General features: G+C 40.2%; 1 protein-coding gene across 1 annotated transcript in view; it reads right to left on the reverse strand.

Annotated features, from left to right (window-relative positions):
• The window catches only part of xkr7b (XK, Kell blood group complex subunit-related family, member 7b), a gene marked incomplete at its 5' end in the record, with an annotated part of 123,940 nt that overhangs the window by 16,192 nt on the left and 89,985 nt on the right, over window positions 1-17,763 (reverse strand). The window lies entirely within an intron of this gene.

The following is a 17,763-nucleotide window of genomic DNA, read 5'->3' on the forward strand; positions in this document are numbered from 1 at the left end:
CTAGAATTAGAAGTCACACACTGTTCTTCTGCTCTGCTGTGCACTGGCTTCATCCAGCAGTGACCTCGAGCTTGAACTGGGGCATTTGCAGCTGACTGAAAAGTCATCGGGGATGAGAGTGTAAGCTTCCTAGTCTGGGTTTGTGGCTCTCAGCCAGAAAAAGGTGGACTGCTTGTTCGCAGCTGGGGATGAGCTGGCGCCTCAGCTGAAGGCGTTCAAAAATCTGGTAGTCTTGTTCACAAGTGTGGAGCAAGAGATTGAGAGACGGTTTGGGGAATTTGTCTGCAGTGAATCTAAAGCATCCTTCTGACCCCCACCGACAGCCATGGGTGGTGACCGAAAAGAAAATGATACAAACAGCGGCTATAAAATTGTCTGAGCTCACTCTCAGAGACAGAGTCAGCAGGTCTGGCCTGCAGGAGGAGCTCAAAGTAGAGCCATTGCTCCTCTGCTCTCAAAAGGAACTGAGCTGGTTCCAGCATATGATTAGGATGCCTTCTGGGGGCGTCTAGGTGAGGTGTTTCAGGCATGGGAGGAGACCCCGGGGCAAACCCAGGAGAAGTTATGTCTCTTGGCTAAGTTGAATGCCACACAGACACTGCAGCAGAGTGACCCAGAAGTAGATTAGTAGTAGAAAATAGAAGAATTTTCTGATAAATGACATCAGGTGAACAAACTCAAGAGCTTCTGTCAGGGGTCAACAAGTGAAATACGTAAGAGTATTAGAGGCAGACGTGACCTCGTTGGGATTCTGCTAACACACAAACACACTGGCCCTGGTTATATTTGGCTCTGTTCCCATCAGAGTATAAAAAAGAATAGATTTCAAAAGCTTAACAGCAAAAAACTTCCAGTTAATCCTAGAAGCTATAACAGAAATCAATACCATGATGGGCTTGAACTTGGCCCCTGATTTCACTGTGTTTTATCTATGTGATTTGCCCCAAGGAGTGAGGAAATCTGACAAATATCTTTTATTAATACTATTGGCTGGTGCAAAGAAAGCCATAACTCGCAAATGGCTAAACGTGGATCCACCGTCATTTTTGGACTGGACAGGCGTTATCAAGGAAATTTACACAATGGAGGGACTGACTTTTTCATTAAGACTTGCTGCTGATAAATTTGAGAAGTACTGGAAAAAATGGGACCTTTACCTGAATGGAAAACTATTATAAATTCTGGTACCAAATTTATCATTGCTCTAATTCACCTATTTGATTTGATTGTACCTTAAATGGATGTATCTTTTTTTTAATGCGTCTCTGCTAGCCTAGATACTCTGTACGTACTAAGGGTCTGAGTGTTTTGTAAAAAAACAAAACAAAACCAAACTACCAATAAAAATAAAGCGTTAAAAAGAAAAGTTCCAGTAAATCCTGTAAAATAAAGTAAAATAAAGATTTTCTCCTGTTGAGAATAAGAAATAAAAAGATTTCACAATAGATTTTATCACTTGATGTAAACATTTTATTTCCCACTTATTTTGGCGTCTCTAGCAAATGTGAATAATCTGATTTCCAGCTCTGTGCATGAACATAGTGAGAAGCAGACTGTAGCGTACAGCAGGGATAAAGGCTGAATTACATGAAACCTCAACATGCCGCTCTCCCGAGAGGACAAAAACACCTCAGAGGAAAACATCTTCATCCTCAGCTGTCACTGCTCTGCTCTGACGTCCTGCTGTTGTTTGTTTGCCATCAGTGACAGTTTTGGTTACAATGGTTCAAATGGTCTATACAGGTGAGCAGTATTATTTTTATTTAGTGACAAGTGACGATATGAAATCTGATATTTTTTTACCTGTGGTGCAAAATAAAGTCTGTGTTAAAGTGATGATGTATTAGCAAAGAAAAAAACAGGCTAACTTTATGGAAAACAGACAGGAGGCACTACAATGATTTTAAACTGTAGTTTCAGTATTGTTATACCACCTGTAGTCATTTATATCCAGGTGTACAGCTCTGTGGTGTGGCAACTGCAAGATCTCCTCATTAAAACAGGAGAGAAACATGACTGACGGTGGACACAACACTAGTTAAATCACACGCATACCATGAGCTGGTAGGTGGGTTGCAAAGTGGTTTGCAGGCGTACAGCAACTGTGGCCTGTTAAAGTAGCTGAAATAGCACAATCAAAGGCCTGATTTAGACTTCTGCAGTGAATGTTTGTAGAGTCTACAATGACCCCTTCGTAAAAGGCTGATGTCATTATTTAAATAAATAAGGCAAAAAGCAAAAATGACTTTCGCAAGAATCGCTTTAAACACGTTTTCACCTAAACACAAAAATGTGACATCTGAAACATTCATGTTGCTCACTGTGTTAGAAATCTGCACTCAGAGGAAACTTGGCCGCTGTCCTAATCATCCAACATATTCATAATCATCAGAGCTGAAAACAAAATAATCTGTATATTTGTATGAAATATATTTTCCTTAAGCTACAGTTTGTGGTTTTCACCTAATTTTTCTGGTGTGAGATGAGTCATCATCGGCTACAGATACAAGTGAATTTTCTTTAAATGGTTTTTGGGTGTACATACATTTCATCTCTGTCTCTGTATATAGGAGGCAGGCCTGATGCATCATGGGAGAAGAGGATGGCAGACAGTGGTAGTAGTACAACAAGCAGACGGGACGTGGAGGAGAACCGAAGCTCGCTTGGAGGAAAAGTGAGACGACACTCACTTCCTGTGCTTCTGCATCCCCAAGCAGATTTTAAATGTAAGGGTAAAAATAACCTGGGAGTGTATGCACATGCAAACACACGCACACGTCAGCATATGTGGTGATGTTCAAGCCTGCCTAGCACAGACAAGCACAGATGCACATGTGTACGTGGTCGACACACCTCAACACACAAGCCCCCTTAGAAACACACACACACACGCACACACACACACAGGGTGACAGACATGCAGGAAGGCCAACAAGGCAGCCTGGAAATCTGTAGCTCTGCAAATAATTTGCTGGCCAAGCACTGCCGGCATTTCTTTATTCACTCTCTATGTCTCTCTGTCTCTCCCTCTCGCTCTCCTTCACCTCTAAATCTCTGTTTGTCTTTCACACCTTTTTTTCTTTTAGATTTAATTCTTAAATTTATTCAGTTTCTTGCTTTTCTTAAAGTCACACTTAGTGGAACAGTCAGTTCATAATGCTTTATTAATTCACATATATATTTTTTTATTTACGTCTCTATTCATGTCTATATGACAGAAACCATGCAAATGTCATCATACCTGTGAAGTGACAATAAATAATATTCTATTTTCTGTCGTGTTTTCTTTCTTTCCTTTAAAAACTGTTTTTCCACGTTCCCTCTTTCCTGCTTCGTCCTCGTCTCTTTCATCCTCTACCCTTTTCCAGATTTTCTTTCCTGTCTCTCTTTCTGCCTTCTGTCCTCTGCTTGTTATCTCTCATTTTGTTTCTCTCTCAATCCAATTTCATGCAGCTATTGTCTTTCTCTCCCATTTCTTTCCCTACCTCTCTTGCTCACTCTCGCTCTCTCTCTCCATCCAATTTATTTTTCTCTTCCCTCAGGTGTTCTCTCGGCCTCAAGCTTCCAATCTATCAAATCTATATGAATCCTCTCCTCCTCCTCCCCTTCATCTCTGTTACTGCTCTCCTCTCCTCCCTAGTAGCCTCTCCTCTTCCTCAGTTGGAGACCCTGAGCTTGTGTGTGTGTGTGGTGTAAGAGAAATGCTGCTAAGTGTAATGCTGAACCAAGAATGAACCCTTAGAGGGAAGCTTACACACAGAGAAATTAAACTGTTATACTCACTTCATTTAAATCATTTTTAAATTAATATTACAGGTCAAGGAGTGAAGCGCAGAGATCAGCAGCCCACAAGGAGACAGAGGATAAGATTTGCAATTTAACGGTGCACTTTTAACATTAGTTCAGCCCCGTCTGGATGTGGTGGAAATTACTGAGATTATGATGTAGTATTTGGAAAAGTAGGGATTCAAAGTTTGTCCTCCTGGAGTCTTTTTTTTAAGCGGTAAAAACAATAAAAAGATTAAAAAATAAACAGAATTTTAAAAGTGAATTGATTATTTGGTGAACTAGCTGTGTACGAACCACACACCGCTGAAGACTTTTTCTGAATTTCGGTTTTAAGAGAGCGCTTGAGGGGTAGAGAGAGTTTGTTGAGGTTTGTATGAGTGGAGCTGGTTGATAACGTTATAAAACCTTGAACTAATGCCGAGAAGTTGACGGGTGAAACTGCAAGAACCACAAGAAAATGGGCTTCTTGAAGTGTATGCTTGTGGCAAACAATCCAGGATTGGGTTATGTTTTCACTCTTCATTCTTTTTTATATTACACTACAAACTCCTCACAGCTGCCAGCAGTGACACGAGAGGCAGTAATGCAGTATCAGATTTAGCAGTGGAAGCAGAGTAGAAGCATAGACTGTAAAAGATGGATTCGGCTGCTGAGCATGTCCTCCTTCGTGCCTTTAATTGGGAGCACTGTTTACAAAATGAACCTTGTGTTGTCTTTAATATAACCCCAAACAGATACCGAGACCAAGAAAGTGTCCACTGAGGTCACAGAGCAAGTTTCTCATTGGTTGTTTGGCTGTTACAGTAGCCAGTGCCTGCTGGCCATTACAAGGAATGCAGGTGTAAGGCATTTCAACACCAGCCTCACTTTTTGGACCGGGAAGATGCATCCATCTTTTATGTACAGTCTACCACCACAAGTTCCTGTGCTGCTAATACGGTGAGAGCTGCACATTTCAGAAATGTAATGTTTTCGTGTTACATAAGTTCTTCAATAGCTGCATGATGTGCAGATAGGTGCTTTTTCATGAGCACCTGCACAACAAATGCTTGACTTCAGTTCACACAGAGCAGTCTGTAACTTTTAACAGGTCACTTTTAGTTTGTTACACAAAAGAAGAGGAGAGTCATCATAAAATGCAAATATGGAGACGTGTAAATGCAACTTTTAATCTTATATAGGTAACTGGCAAGTTCAGTGCTGTGATCTCAGGGGATGTTGAGCAGTAATATAAAGCAAATGAATTATTTCTATGTTTCTTAGCAACAATTAGCAGCTGTCTGTGTTTATGTGGTGCTTCCATAGACTTTACAGTTGAAGCTTGCTATCCATAACCACGTTCATCCAAATGAGGTCACGTTTTTAGTGCATGTTGTTCAATTCAAAGCTAAATCAAGGGATGATGTCATGCCCAGCTTTAATATACAATACATGATTGTAGCTTCAAAATCCATAAAGAAATAGCTGGGTTAAAACCTTAAAACGCCACCCAACAGCTTTTGGATGACCTGCAAGCCGGCACTTATCATCTGAACACCCAAGGATGGAGCTCACTGGTGCTGCTGTGGTTAAATGGGAGCAAGCTCCTAAATCTGATGCAAAGTCTGAAACCAGAAAAAAGCGATGGCAGTTATAACCGCCTGTGGTTTTGATGGAGAATGTGATCCGACCTTATCCTGACACGTGGCTCGTGCATCACGCTGTCAGAGAGTCGTGAACATTTCTGTTTTTGTAATTATAAACATTATTCTAATAACTGTCACCTCGTCAGTTCTCATGCCACGAATTTCTCATCATTACGCCTCATTGACTTGAAATTGATCAGCAGATGCACATTCGGGACACATTGCGAAGCTAGAAACAGGAAACAGATATTAGAGTTAGTAGTAATTAATGATTTGTTTTCCTCAAAGAGCAAATTACACTAATAATAATGACACTACGAGGCTGTTATCTCCAATCACTCAATCACTTTCTAATGATTAATGTTATTCTAGTGTTTACAAGACTAATGACACCTTCGTATTGTTTCTGATGGCATAAGTCTACATGCCGGCTACAGTGACATAAGTGTTAGTCAAGCCATCACTCTAAATTATCCATAAAAGAGAAAAAGCAGTGCGCAGGAACGACAGAATGAAAGGTTTACTAATAACTCGCTCCTGCAGTCGATCAAAGACTGGACTCAACTTCTGACCCTCCCCTTTGTCAGTCTACACGGCGATAAATTGGTACCAGGACCAGGCTTTTAACGAGCGGCTGATCTATTAGCTCTCTCTCACACACACACACACACACACACACACACACACAGAGCAGCAAATTTCTGTACATCCTGCAAATCTTTCAGCTGTTAAAAGGAGGCAGAGAGAGAGAGAGAGCTCTTTAACCTTCATCACTTGTCTGAAGTGATTCTCAACCTGCCCATTATGACGCCAGCAATCAGTGACATTTATTGCCTCTCAACACACACACACACACAGCATGATCAAATGCCTCTTCTGATACACACGGTGCTGGTTCTCATGTCTGATTGGCTGGGTCACATTGGTTTGGAAGCTTGTGTCCAGCTGACGGGAGGTTCGAGGGTTTGGTTTGACCTCGTTCCCTCAGAATGTGTCTTCAAACTTGAAGATAGGTCTAAAGTTTTATGATGTTCGAGCTGCTAACCTGTAAAAAAAATAACATGTAAAAAATATTTGTATTCTTACACTTTTACGCTTTTTTGAGCTGTATAGTATCATCTTAAGTAAGCTAAGTAATTCTTTCATAGATAAACCTGCAGAGAGTTATGACGCTGCAGCTCTGCTTCACTCTCACGGGTTTTATAAGGTGCTTCATCTCATTGCTAAGCGGTCTGCTTTGTAACTTTACTGTTTTGGCTCACCCTCACTGCTTCCATCGTATCATCTTTGGCAGCAGCAGGTGAAAAGCTCTGATATACCAGTCAACCAGCTGCAGTGCAGACTTGATGGTCACTAACTGGAGACGCTCTAGGCAGCCCAGTATCACGTGTAACAATGCCCCAGGAAATCTGAAGGTTGGTGATTTTTATGCACTGTATGCGTCGGGCGAGTTGCTGTCGTTCCTGCACGCTTTTACTTTGTAATAATACAACTTGCATTTGATCGAGGAACATACTGACTTCCTGCAACGATGGCATCCTATTACAGGAGCATGCTCAAGTTCACTGAGCTCTTTAGAATCACCCTGTGTTTCACAAATGTAAAGGCAGGTTGTCATGGTTACATGCTTGAGTTTATGCACCTGTGCCATTGCGACCACATGAATTCAAAGATTAAGAGCATGGCTGAGAACTTCCATTTAGTGTAATTTCCTAAGCAAAATAGACAAGAAAGAAGGCTAAGAGGAGGAGAGAATAAATGTGAATTAAACATTTATTAGCTACTGCTAAAATCCAAGTTAAAAATGATGCTTATCAATAAATGCTGGATGTATAATATGTATAAACTGTACACAAAGAATGGATGTAGCTAGCATAACATGACCCACTGGGTTGTGAACTCCCTTAAAAAAACACAACAACAACACTGAGTTAAATATTATCTTGGTTGACTTTTTGCAGCAGGGTGGAGTGCAAAGCTATCTAGGTAGTTTGGTAAGAAAGGTGCATAAATAGAGAGTATAACTTCACACAGACATCTGTAATATTCAAATAAATATTATAATCTCCCTTCTTGGAAAAAAAGTAGAATAGACACTCTTTGCATGAATAATGACACAGCAATCAATATTATTGGTCAAGAAAATGCATTAAAAATATTCCAGATCAGCCTGTGTGTGGGGCTAGCATGTCCTACGTGTGTCTGTTTGGGTTTCCACCACATATACTTGCTTCCTTCCACAGTCCAAGAGCACTGAAGTCAGGTTAGCTGGTATTTCTGAATTGGCCTTGGATGTGCGGTAGAAGCAGCTTGTTTTAGAGAACAAAACAGGAAGTTCTTGTGCCAAGTTGTAAAGTTAATCTATGTCAGAGAGCTGGGCATTTTTAACACGGGCCTCTTTGGGCTTTGACTCGTTTGTAGAAATGTGGGCTGCAGCTGCTTTGTTGTTACAGTATAAGAATGTATTCTTAGGTAATCGCCACAAATATAAATATGTTTTCTTTGTGGTGCTTGATGGTAGGTAATGGAAAACAACATGCTACAGACTGTGAAATATATCAACACTACCTGTAAAGAGTTTGTTCGGGGGGGTTTAAAGAAGATTCTAGTCTCTGGATATGCTTTTTCAAACTTTGAGCTGAAGTCTTTGCTGTATTTCAGCTCAGTTTTGTTTAAGCAAGATGTCATTAGCTCAAAGCACAGAGCTGCACCAAACTGACACTAGTATGTTAAATTGTTGAGCATGCTTAGCACAAGGTAAGAGTAGATTTAAACAAACACTTCTTAAATTATGGCGTATTTTTAGTTAAAAACTCAAAATAATGGCCAGGAGGCGTAAACCAGGACGGTCAGATGAATTCTGTTCAAAATAACCTGCAAGTCGACGTTTATCTATCAGTTTTTGTGATCTTTTATATGTTTAAGTGCAGGCCCTCAGCACAGCTTTGGGACAGTAGTGGAGTATTAGCACATTACTGCAGGCTCAAAGCCACTGATCTAAAAAGGATACATGGATGGATCACATAATGTTTCGTGATGGTAGCCACAAAGCAGCCTGACACATATAAATTAGACAAATTTGCAGCATCTGAAGTAGTGAGACCGGGGTGCTTTTGCAGCCTCGCTTTGTCATTTGCAGTTTGTTTGTTTTCATAAACTGCTACACAAAGCAGTTTTGGAGTATTGAATTTTTAAAAAATGCAGCGGTGATACGGAGCCACACAGGCATACGTTACTGTGACAGCGTCGTGGCAGAGCACGAGCAGTTTCCCCCCCAGCAGAGATGAAAAGCCCCCTGCAGTGGGTGGATGGAGGTTAGAACAGTCAGCCTGCTGCTAGTCTGTGAATAATGCAGCTGTCAAAAAGCTCAAAATTAAACACATTGAATAGAGGCAGGACAGCCCTGGGCTCTGCTCCACTCTGCAGCACACACACGGTGACAGACATATATGTACACTGCATACACACGAACAACACACACCATAACACCATGCAGGCACATTTACACTACAAACATGCTGCATTCACGCACACTGAGATATCCAAACTAGTATATATGATAAAAACTAACTGATTTACTGGTTAAACTTTATTAACACTCAAGAAAGATCAATTTAATATTCAATGTTTCATCAAATGTGAAATCTATTTATATTTGTGGCTGTGACGCACATGAAAAGCACAACAAATTCACAAACGTCATAATCCTGTGGTCTTTAAAAATGAATACTGGTGCTAGCTAATTCATTAAAATCCAGTTCTTTAGAGAAGCAATGGATTCATTAATTCATACAAACAATGATGTGAGTTTTACTTGCTGTAATCATCCCTCCTGGTCACACTAAGCACTTTAGTTTGTGTATTTATGCTTCACTTCTCTTCCCATGCACACGTGTTGATAGAAGAGTGATTGTTGAGTCAGGTTAGGTCAGGAAATGCTGCAGATTTAGACCTTGAGTGGCCATTTAGGAGCTGCAGAATTCGGCTCTTTCACAGAGCTCTATATAGTCCTGTGAAAAACTAATTACACCCTATGATTCAGTAGCTTTTAGAACCACCTTTAGCAGCAATAACTTCAAGTAACTGTTTTCTGAAAGACTTTATCAGTCTCTTACAATGTGGAGGCCCACTCCTCTTTCCAGTGTTGCTTTAGCTAATTGATGCTTGCGGGTTTTTGTACAGCTCTCTTAAGATCATTGCAACGCCTTGGTTTCAGCTCATCTGTTGTAGATTTGCTGCTGTACCCAGGATCATTTTCCTGTTATATGACACAGCTTGGGCAATGCTTTAGCTGTCTCACATTTGATCCTTGAATATTAGATCGGTACACAGAGGAGTTCATGGTTGACTCGATGACTGCAAGGTGCCCCAGCCGTGTAAGCCCAAATAGTCACCCCTCCTTCACGGTGATGACAGTTAGCATGAGGTAAACATGAGGTGTGCTGATTCGTGTGGTTTGGATGCTGTACATTATGGCCAAGCATCTCCATCTTGGTCTTATCTGTCTGAAGGACATTGTTCCAAACATCTTGTGCTTTATGTGCTTGTGCTGTTATAAGAGAGTTTTTCCTTCCCACTGTCGCCAAGTGCATCTGATTGTTGGTGTTATCTCATTGTAGGCTCTTTACTTTACAATATAAAATGCCCTGAGGCGTCAGTTGTCGTGATTTGGCGCAATAAAAATAAAACTGAATGGAGTTTATTCAGATGCAACTTTGCAAAGTGAAGCCATGCTCCCGTGTTCTGTTTAGAGATAATTGGCTTTCTTTGGCAGCCTTTCCAACCAAACAATACTTGTTCAATGTTTCTATAATTGTACTGTCAAGGCCTTTAACATTTAACATGCTAACTGAGGCCTGTAGAGTCTAAGATGTAGCTATGGGTTTTGGTTTTTTTTTTTTTTGCAATTTCTTTGAGCCTTGCACGGTCTGACCTTGGGGTAAATTTGTTGAGATGTCTTGAACACTTTCTCACTGTAGAATGATGGACTTTAATGGCCTGAAAACTCTTCATAGATGGAAACAGAGCAACAAGAAAGCTGATCGCTGATATGCTTCCTCCTTGATGTGTTTCCGCCTCTGAATGCTCCACAGCAGCAAACTGTCAAAACTTCTGCTTTTATACAGGTACTCACGCTGACTGGTGAGCAGCTAATCAAATGCATTTCATTAGCCAATGAACCCTTTTAATTCCAATCCAGTCTTTAAATGATGACGTATGAACTCTGCTTCTGGGTCCAAACTACTCTTCGTGTATTAAGGCTGTTGAGTTTTTAACGTGTTTTAATGCGTTGTATCTTGTTCTATTTAATCAGAACAAGCCCCTAAAAAAAGGCAGTGATCACTGTCGGCCTCTCTCGGTTTTTATTATCACTTTTCATTTTAAAGCTCAGTTTTTAAAACCTTACGGTGTAACTACAGCCCAGCCCATTCAGCAGAAAATAATTACTAACTTTGTATTGTGGATGGATTATCTCAGTTGTTGTCCTGACTGAAGTTTGGTCCGTTTAGTGGAAAAAAGTTTGCGTTCATCCTAAAGCTTCTGTTTGCTAATGTGTTTATATTATGCTAACCGTAGCTGTGTAGCTAGCCACCACTTAGCACATCATTATATCCCAGCTAGCCCAATTTCAGTAACCCTACAAATATCACTGCTGTTCAGTTTTCTGTCTTCATTTATGTGGGAAGTGATAGCAGAGCTGTGGGTTTTAATTTTTTCAGAATTCTGTCAGTCAGAGCATGATATATCATGTTTAGGTGAAAACTAGCGAGCTAACTTCCTGCTAACTTCTAATTCTGTTAAATTTCATAAATTCTGTTTTCATGGATGCCTGGATTTTAAACTTAATTGATACACGTGGTAAAGCAGCAACGCTGATGATTTTAAGAAAGATGAGAGAATTTAGACAGTTTTTAACTCTCAGTGATGCCGCAGTGTTCGTTTGACTTTGGGACCAGAAGCGGAGTTTACACCCGGAAACAGCTAATGACGTCACACTTAAAGACCGAATGGAACCAAGAAGAATAAAGGTGTATTTCATTTTATTTTTCTTGTCGTCTCCACTGTTATTCTGTCACAACATATTAAACCTCAACCTTCGTATGATTAATAGAAGCTTTAAGTACAGATTTAAATAAAATGTCATCCATTTGGATTATTTCATACACTGCATCTTATTTTGAAGGTCTCAAGTCTGAATGAACAATTAACTCATCTTAAAGGTTTATGTTAGTTGGCTGTTACTTATTATTTGACTAAGCTGCTAAAGTTGACACTTGAGTTTAAGTGTAGCTTTTGCATGTGGATGCTGTAGATGTGACACCACGGCACGTGTTACAAGTAAAAAAGATCATGTTTTTTTGTTTTTTTTGGAAGATGTATTCTGTTTTTCTAGTGTTTGCAGTTTGTTATTTCTGAATTTGAGTTTTTGTGTAACTAGTTTTTGTTTTTATTTCACTGTCGTTCTAGTAATTCATTAGTTCTTTTTGCATTGTTTTAATTTTGGTCATTGTTTAGTTTCTTTGGAGCTTAAAGTACCAGTTTAGATTGTTTTCCTGTTCTTCTATTAGTTTAGAATTTCAGGTTTGTATTAAACCACAGTTACTATTTTGACTTTCTTCTTTCGTGTGTGTTTACTGCAGTTCCTTCAGTGCTTCCTCGTTTTGGGTTCTGTGTCACTTTTATTTCCTGTCTTTCAGCTCTGCCTCAGTCTTCGCCTGTCCTCTGTTCAGCAGTCAGCTCTATGTCTTTAGCCATCTTTTTGTTATTTCAGGCTTCCTTCTCCTTCCTCCCTCTAGACAGCTAGTACTGGGTTTCAGAAACCAAACAAATCCATCAGAGTGATAAGAGAAGACATTAGGACCAGATTAATTAACATGTTGACGCAGTCAAAGAAAAAAAATGGGGGTGACTTTGACCTAAAAAGGCCTAGAGGTCCACGGAGGAGAACAGTGGTTGATGATTGCGGGATCTTTTCAGTGGTGAAGAAGAAAAGCTTCCGGCCAAGTGAAGATCACTCTCCAGGCAGCTGATACATCATTATACGCTCACTGGACACTTTGCTAGCTACACCTGTTCAATTGCTCATTCGCTCAAATCAGCAACTTACACGGCAGCAACTGCATTTAGTCATGCAGACACGGTCATGATGATCAAACCGAGCATCAGAATGAAGAAAAGTCCACTTTGATTGTGGAATGATTGTTGGTGGTATACAAGCTGCTTTGTTTCATAATTTCATAATGTTGCCACATGTGGTTTCCAGTGCCATTGGTTCACTAGTGTTTACTGATGAAGGCAGAAACAGGATGAACTCTAAAGTAGAGGCTCAAATGTAATCAAATGCTTCCCAGTGCAGATTAAAAACAGCAAACTAGTTAACATAAGCATTTCTTAATTATTATTACATGATTTTTTCCCTGATTTAGTTCCATAAAAACAGAACCGTTTATAAAAACAGTTAATATTATAATTCTGTTCAAACCTCCAAATTAAAGCCGAGCGTCTGCAGCTTCAGGTCACATCCATAATATAACCAAACCTTCAGAAAGTTTAGCAGCTTAAATTAAAAGCAGTGTGTCAGTGACCATGCAGAGACTACATTTGCATGGTCCACACTGTAGGTGACAAATAAATGCAACTCCACACATCCCCTGACAAATGCTGGTGGGTCCCAGCAAAATTTTGCATGTGTCAAGAGCTGCAGAGTTCACACTGAACTGGTGCCGAGGGAGACTCCAAAGCATGGATGTTACCCAGTTCATGTCACTCTCTGGTTTTAGTGTGGCCATACAGGAGATATGAGGCTGAGCCATAAACAGTGAGTGAGTGATTGTATAGAGGCCCACACAGAGCAGAAATAATGTCTCCTCTCTGTCTGTGTAGAGCTCAGCTGTCAACACCGACCTACTTAGACTGCCACACTGAGACTGAGAAACCCAGCCCAGAGAGGAGAGCATGTGAGATTATGGGCGAGTATAAGGAGGGAAGAGAAAGGAAAAAGGAGGAAAAGGAGCAGAAGATCAAGAAAAATGAGACAAAATGAGGGAGAAGAATGCCGTGTGAGATTATGTGAGTGACAGAAAAATGCAAAAGCATGCAAAGATCATGGGAAGAAGGATAAAGTGAAAGAGACATGCAGAGAATGACACAGCTCGACAGGACATGATGTCTCTGTGTGTGTGTGTGTGTGTGTGTGAGTGAGAGTGAGAGAATGCATGCTCTGCACATGTGTGTATTTACATGCGTGCGCATAACGGAGGTGAGCGAGCATTGATCGCCGCTGCCAAATCTGCCAAGCTGCTGATCAGATACGATCATGCCGAGCACTGAAGTGTTTAATTGGGAATTGTGTGTGTGAAGCGGATGATGTTATCATTTAACTCAAGGGCTCGAGCTTGATCTTTTATCTCTCCGCTGCTCTGCCTTCCTCGCTCTCGCTCTCTCACTCGTGCATCCGTCACTCAGGAGTTGCAAAATTCAAAGATGTCATTCTGCTGTGAAATGACTTCAAGGGGAAAACGGGGAGGAGGAGAGGAAAGGCAGATATACAGGTTATAGGGGAAAGTAATAGGAAAAGGTTAATGAGGAGGAAAGAAAGGTGGGAAAGGAAAAGACAAAGGAAATAAAACCCACACTGGAGGAGGAGGTGATAGAAGGAAAGGAAGGGGAAGAGCAGAGGAATGAGAAACATAAAATCCCAAGAAAAACAGGAATAATTTGATATTTTAGGCAAAAAAAGAAAAGAATGAACAATCAAGAAGATAAGGGGAGACTGGAAAATAAAAGCAAACCAAACAAAAAAGGAAATGGAGGAGAAAAAGAAAAGCCACAGGGTGGAACCAACCAAGGCTAAAAAAAAAAAAAAAAAAAAAAAGGGTAATGCAAGAAAACAAAAGTAAAAGGATACCTGGAAAAACTGCAGAAATAACACGATAAACGAAAAAGCCTTGAGAGAGGGAACAAGGGAGAAAAGGGGCACCAAGAAAAGGTGAGGAGGTGATAAAGAAAGGTGAGAAGAGGTGAAGAGGAGCAGCAGGGAGAGGAGGGGAGGACAGGTGTGGAGATTTATGACGTGAAGAAAAGGTAATGAAGGGAGAGAAGAAAAGAGGGATGGAGGAGGAGATGATCGGTGAGCTGCTGCCGCTGCTGATCAATCACTGTTTATGGAACAATCAGATAGAAAGAGAGAGATAGGGAGTGGAGGATGGATGGGTGGATGAAGGAGAAGGAAAGATATTTATTTTCCAGAGGGAGAAATAAATAATAATGGAACAGCGAAAGAGAGATGGATGCTGAGAGTCAAATCCTTAATTCTTTCTGTTTTCCTTCTTTGTTGTTTTCTTTTCCCTCCACTGAATCCTTAATTCCTCCCTGCTCTCCTCTTCTTTCCATCTGTTTGTCGAACCTCTGAATGTGATTCAAACAGGTCTGGTGTGGTGCTAATTGACAGCCACCCCCCTGATAGATAAAATAAGCGAGCCAATGGAGTCTTTGTAGGCGGGATTAAAAAGCCAAAGACGTCATCTTCCTACTTCAAGGAGACAAAAATGGCAACAAGTGTGGAAGTGGATGACTCAGCTATACAGCTATTATGGAAATATCACAGTCTGATATCAGACAGAATTGTCAGCTTGTTACACTCCATTTCCATCTTCAGTCTGACATTGCTTCTACTCTAATAGAGTGGATCTGTGTCAAATTAAAAGCTGCTGCAGCGAATTAGATTGTTCCCATTGGAAGCACATAACAACGTCAGGATGTCAAAATCAAAGATTTACTCTCTTTGAAGGCGAGCCTGATTTTCAATAGTCCTTGACGTGGAAAAACAGGGGAAAGGCGATGAAGATCAGCAACTTCTCATGTTGCAGTGTAAGTCTCAGCCAAAGACTGTATATAGAAGATGGACATTTAAGCTTTCGGGCTTAAAGTTCAAGCCAATGCAGAAGTACCTTAAACCTGCATTCACTGTCAGGTTCTGGTTATACTGAAAGTTTTGTTCTGTGACCTCAGTAAACACTCCTGTAGATTAAACTCTAGTTTCAGGTCATAGTAAATAGAAGAGTACATCTTTTTTTGTAATTATGGTCATAATTTGAGCCAAAGGGATTATTTGCTAAGGACTGTCAATCACAAGTCATTAGCCAGTGAGGATGAGGTGTCTTTGACTGGATCCATCCAACTATCTTCATGTCTGCTTTTAAAATGCACAGCTTGAGGCTTCAAAAACAGGGTTTTACTAACTAACAGGTGACATCACAGTGGCCACGTCTACATTTGACACTGTTTGTAATCTTAATGCCCAGCTCAGAAGCTAGCCCACATTGTCCAACAAAACGGGTGAAAGGATGTTGTATTGTTTTAACTGCTTCATGCTGCTGCCTCCACGCATACACAAACAAACAGATTATCTTTTGAATATTACATGAAAAAATATAGTTTAACTATTTAATGTCTTAAAATGTAATTTTATTACTGGCACATGAAACGATGTGATGTTGTTATTTAGCTTGCTTGCAGTAATGCACGTAGAAACTGTTTGCTAACCACAGTTAGTAAACAAAAATCTTAGACTCTCGACTGATGAACCACTTGTCATGAAGCAAGTCTACTACAGCAATGCATTATTATAGGGTGCACAATATATAGCATCTTTTATGCAACTGCTGTTGAGATTTGGTGATATAATAATAAAATTGAATAAAATTTGAGAATGATCTTGAAATAACAGTTGTATAACAAATATTGGGGTATTTTTCTCTAAAAACGCATCCTTTATATAATCTGTATAGTGTGTGTGTAAGCGTGCAGTGATTTCACGGCATAAAGGTGATGTTATCAGTGAGGTGTAAACTGTTTTAGAGCCTCAACTTTACTGCAGTATTTTAAGTGCAGTGAGGTGTAGTCATGATTGCTGCGAACAGGCGGAGGAGAGGATTTGTATCCATCTGACAACGGTGAAATTTCAAGTTGACAGCAATGCACATCCATGTCAACATACTGGATGTGATGGTGTTACAAGGGTGTAGCAGAGTGACAAGACAAGCAAACACTGGCTATTTAAAATATCCCTACTGATGTGAAGAGCTTGACCCCCCATGGTCAGCTCAGCGTGGAGCCAAACAAACCAAGCATGTGTTCAACCAACAAAATCAGAATTTTAAAAATGATTTTAATATTCTGTCAAAGTTTCCGTCCTATACTCTGATCTAATGGACCATGTCATCAAGGAACATAAGTGTTCCTGCGTGAAAGAACCGGGTCTCCTGAATGTTCGTCCTGCATGAGAAACCTGGTCTTACAACATTTCCCACGCCATTCTCTTCATATCATTTTGACAAAATGCCATTTTTCAGGCAACACACAGTTCCGGCAAACAGTAAAAAGTGAATAAAAACTGCCATTATAATTTTTTACTTGTAGCAAAAAGAATTCATAGTACTGATAATACTGCAGCAATGGTTTTTTTAATGCTTAAAATGCTCTGTTTTAGTCCTTGAAGTGCTTTGTGGATCAAAATGTGAACGTAGTATTCAGACATCATCAAATAGCAAAAGAATGCAAAATCTAAATGCACATAAAATATGACGCTAGAACAAAAACCAGGGAGAGAAGATTGTGAGCTTTATGTGATTAAATGTCATGGAAATCCTTTACAAAAGTGCTGCGACACAAACCCGCTAAACTTGACGCTAAAGGAAACCTCAAAGCATCGCCATGGAAATGAGAAAACACTTTGTTGGAACTATTGTTGTCTGTGAAAAAAATGGTTCTCCAATTCATGAAGTAGCTCTTTAGATGTTTGACAACCTTGACCCGCTGGTGGCATTGGAGAGAAAACCCAAAGTCAGATGTAAAAGTCGGTAAAATGAATCTAATAGCTGCTGAGCTTTTTAACCAGGGCCAAAAAAGTTGTCAGAGAAACGTTTCCTCCAGCTTCTAGTTTGAGCATCGCCACATGTTTAAACAGTTATTGGCAATCATGAAAAAATAAATAAGGATAAACATGAGAAACTAAATGAATCCAATTATCAAAAATCGTTTTTTTTTTTGTTTTCATGCCTCTCTGTTATTTCTTTCGCTCGTTATTTATTTCTGTATGTTCTTCGTGTTTTTCTTTACTTTTCTAATTCTGATACATGGTGGTAGTGGAGCAAGGCACTACCCCTTTCCCCTCCCCTCCTCCTGCTCTTTGCAGCGTCTCCACAGATTTTGAAGGTCGTTATTCTCAGAACGTTTAATCACAGCAGAAAGTGGCGATTCTGCCCAGCCTCCTGCTACCGAGGGTCAGCCCCCTCGATCTCCTCCCCAAAAAATTCAACAATCATTCCCAGTTTTCCACAGTTTAAAT

This window comes from Rhamphochromis sp. 'chilingali' (genome assembly GCF_963969265.1).
Source record: "Rhamphochromis sp. 'chilingali' genome assembly, chromosome: 12".
In the NCBI taxonomy this organism is placed as follows: Eukaryota; Metazoa; Chordata; class Actinopteri; order Cichliformes; family Cichlidae; genus Rhamphochromis; species Rhamphochromis sp. 'chilingali'.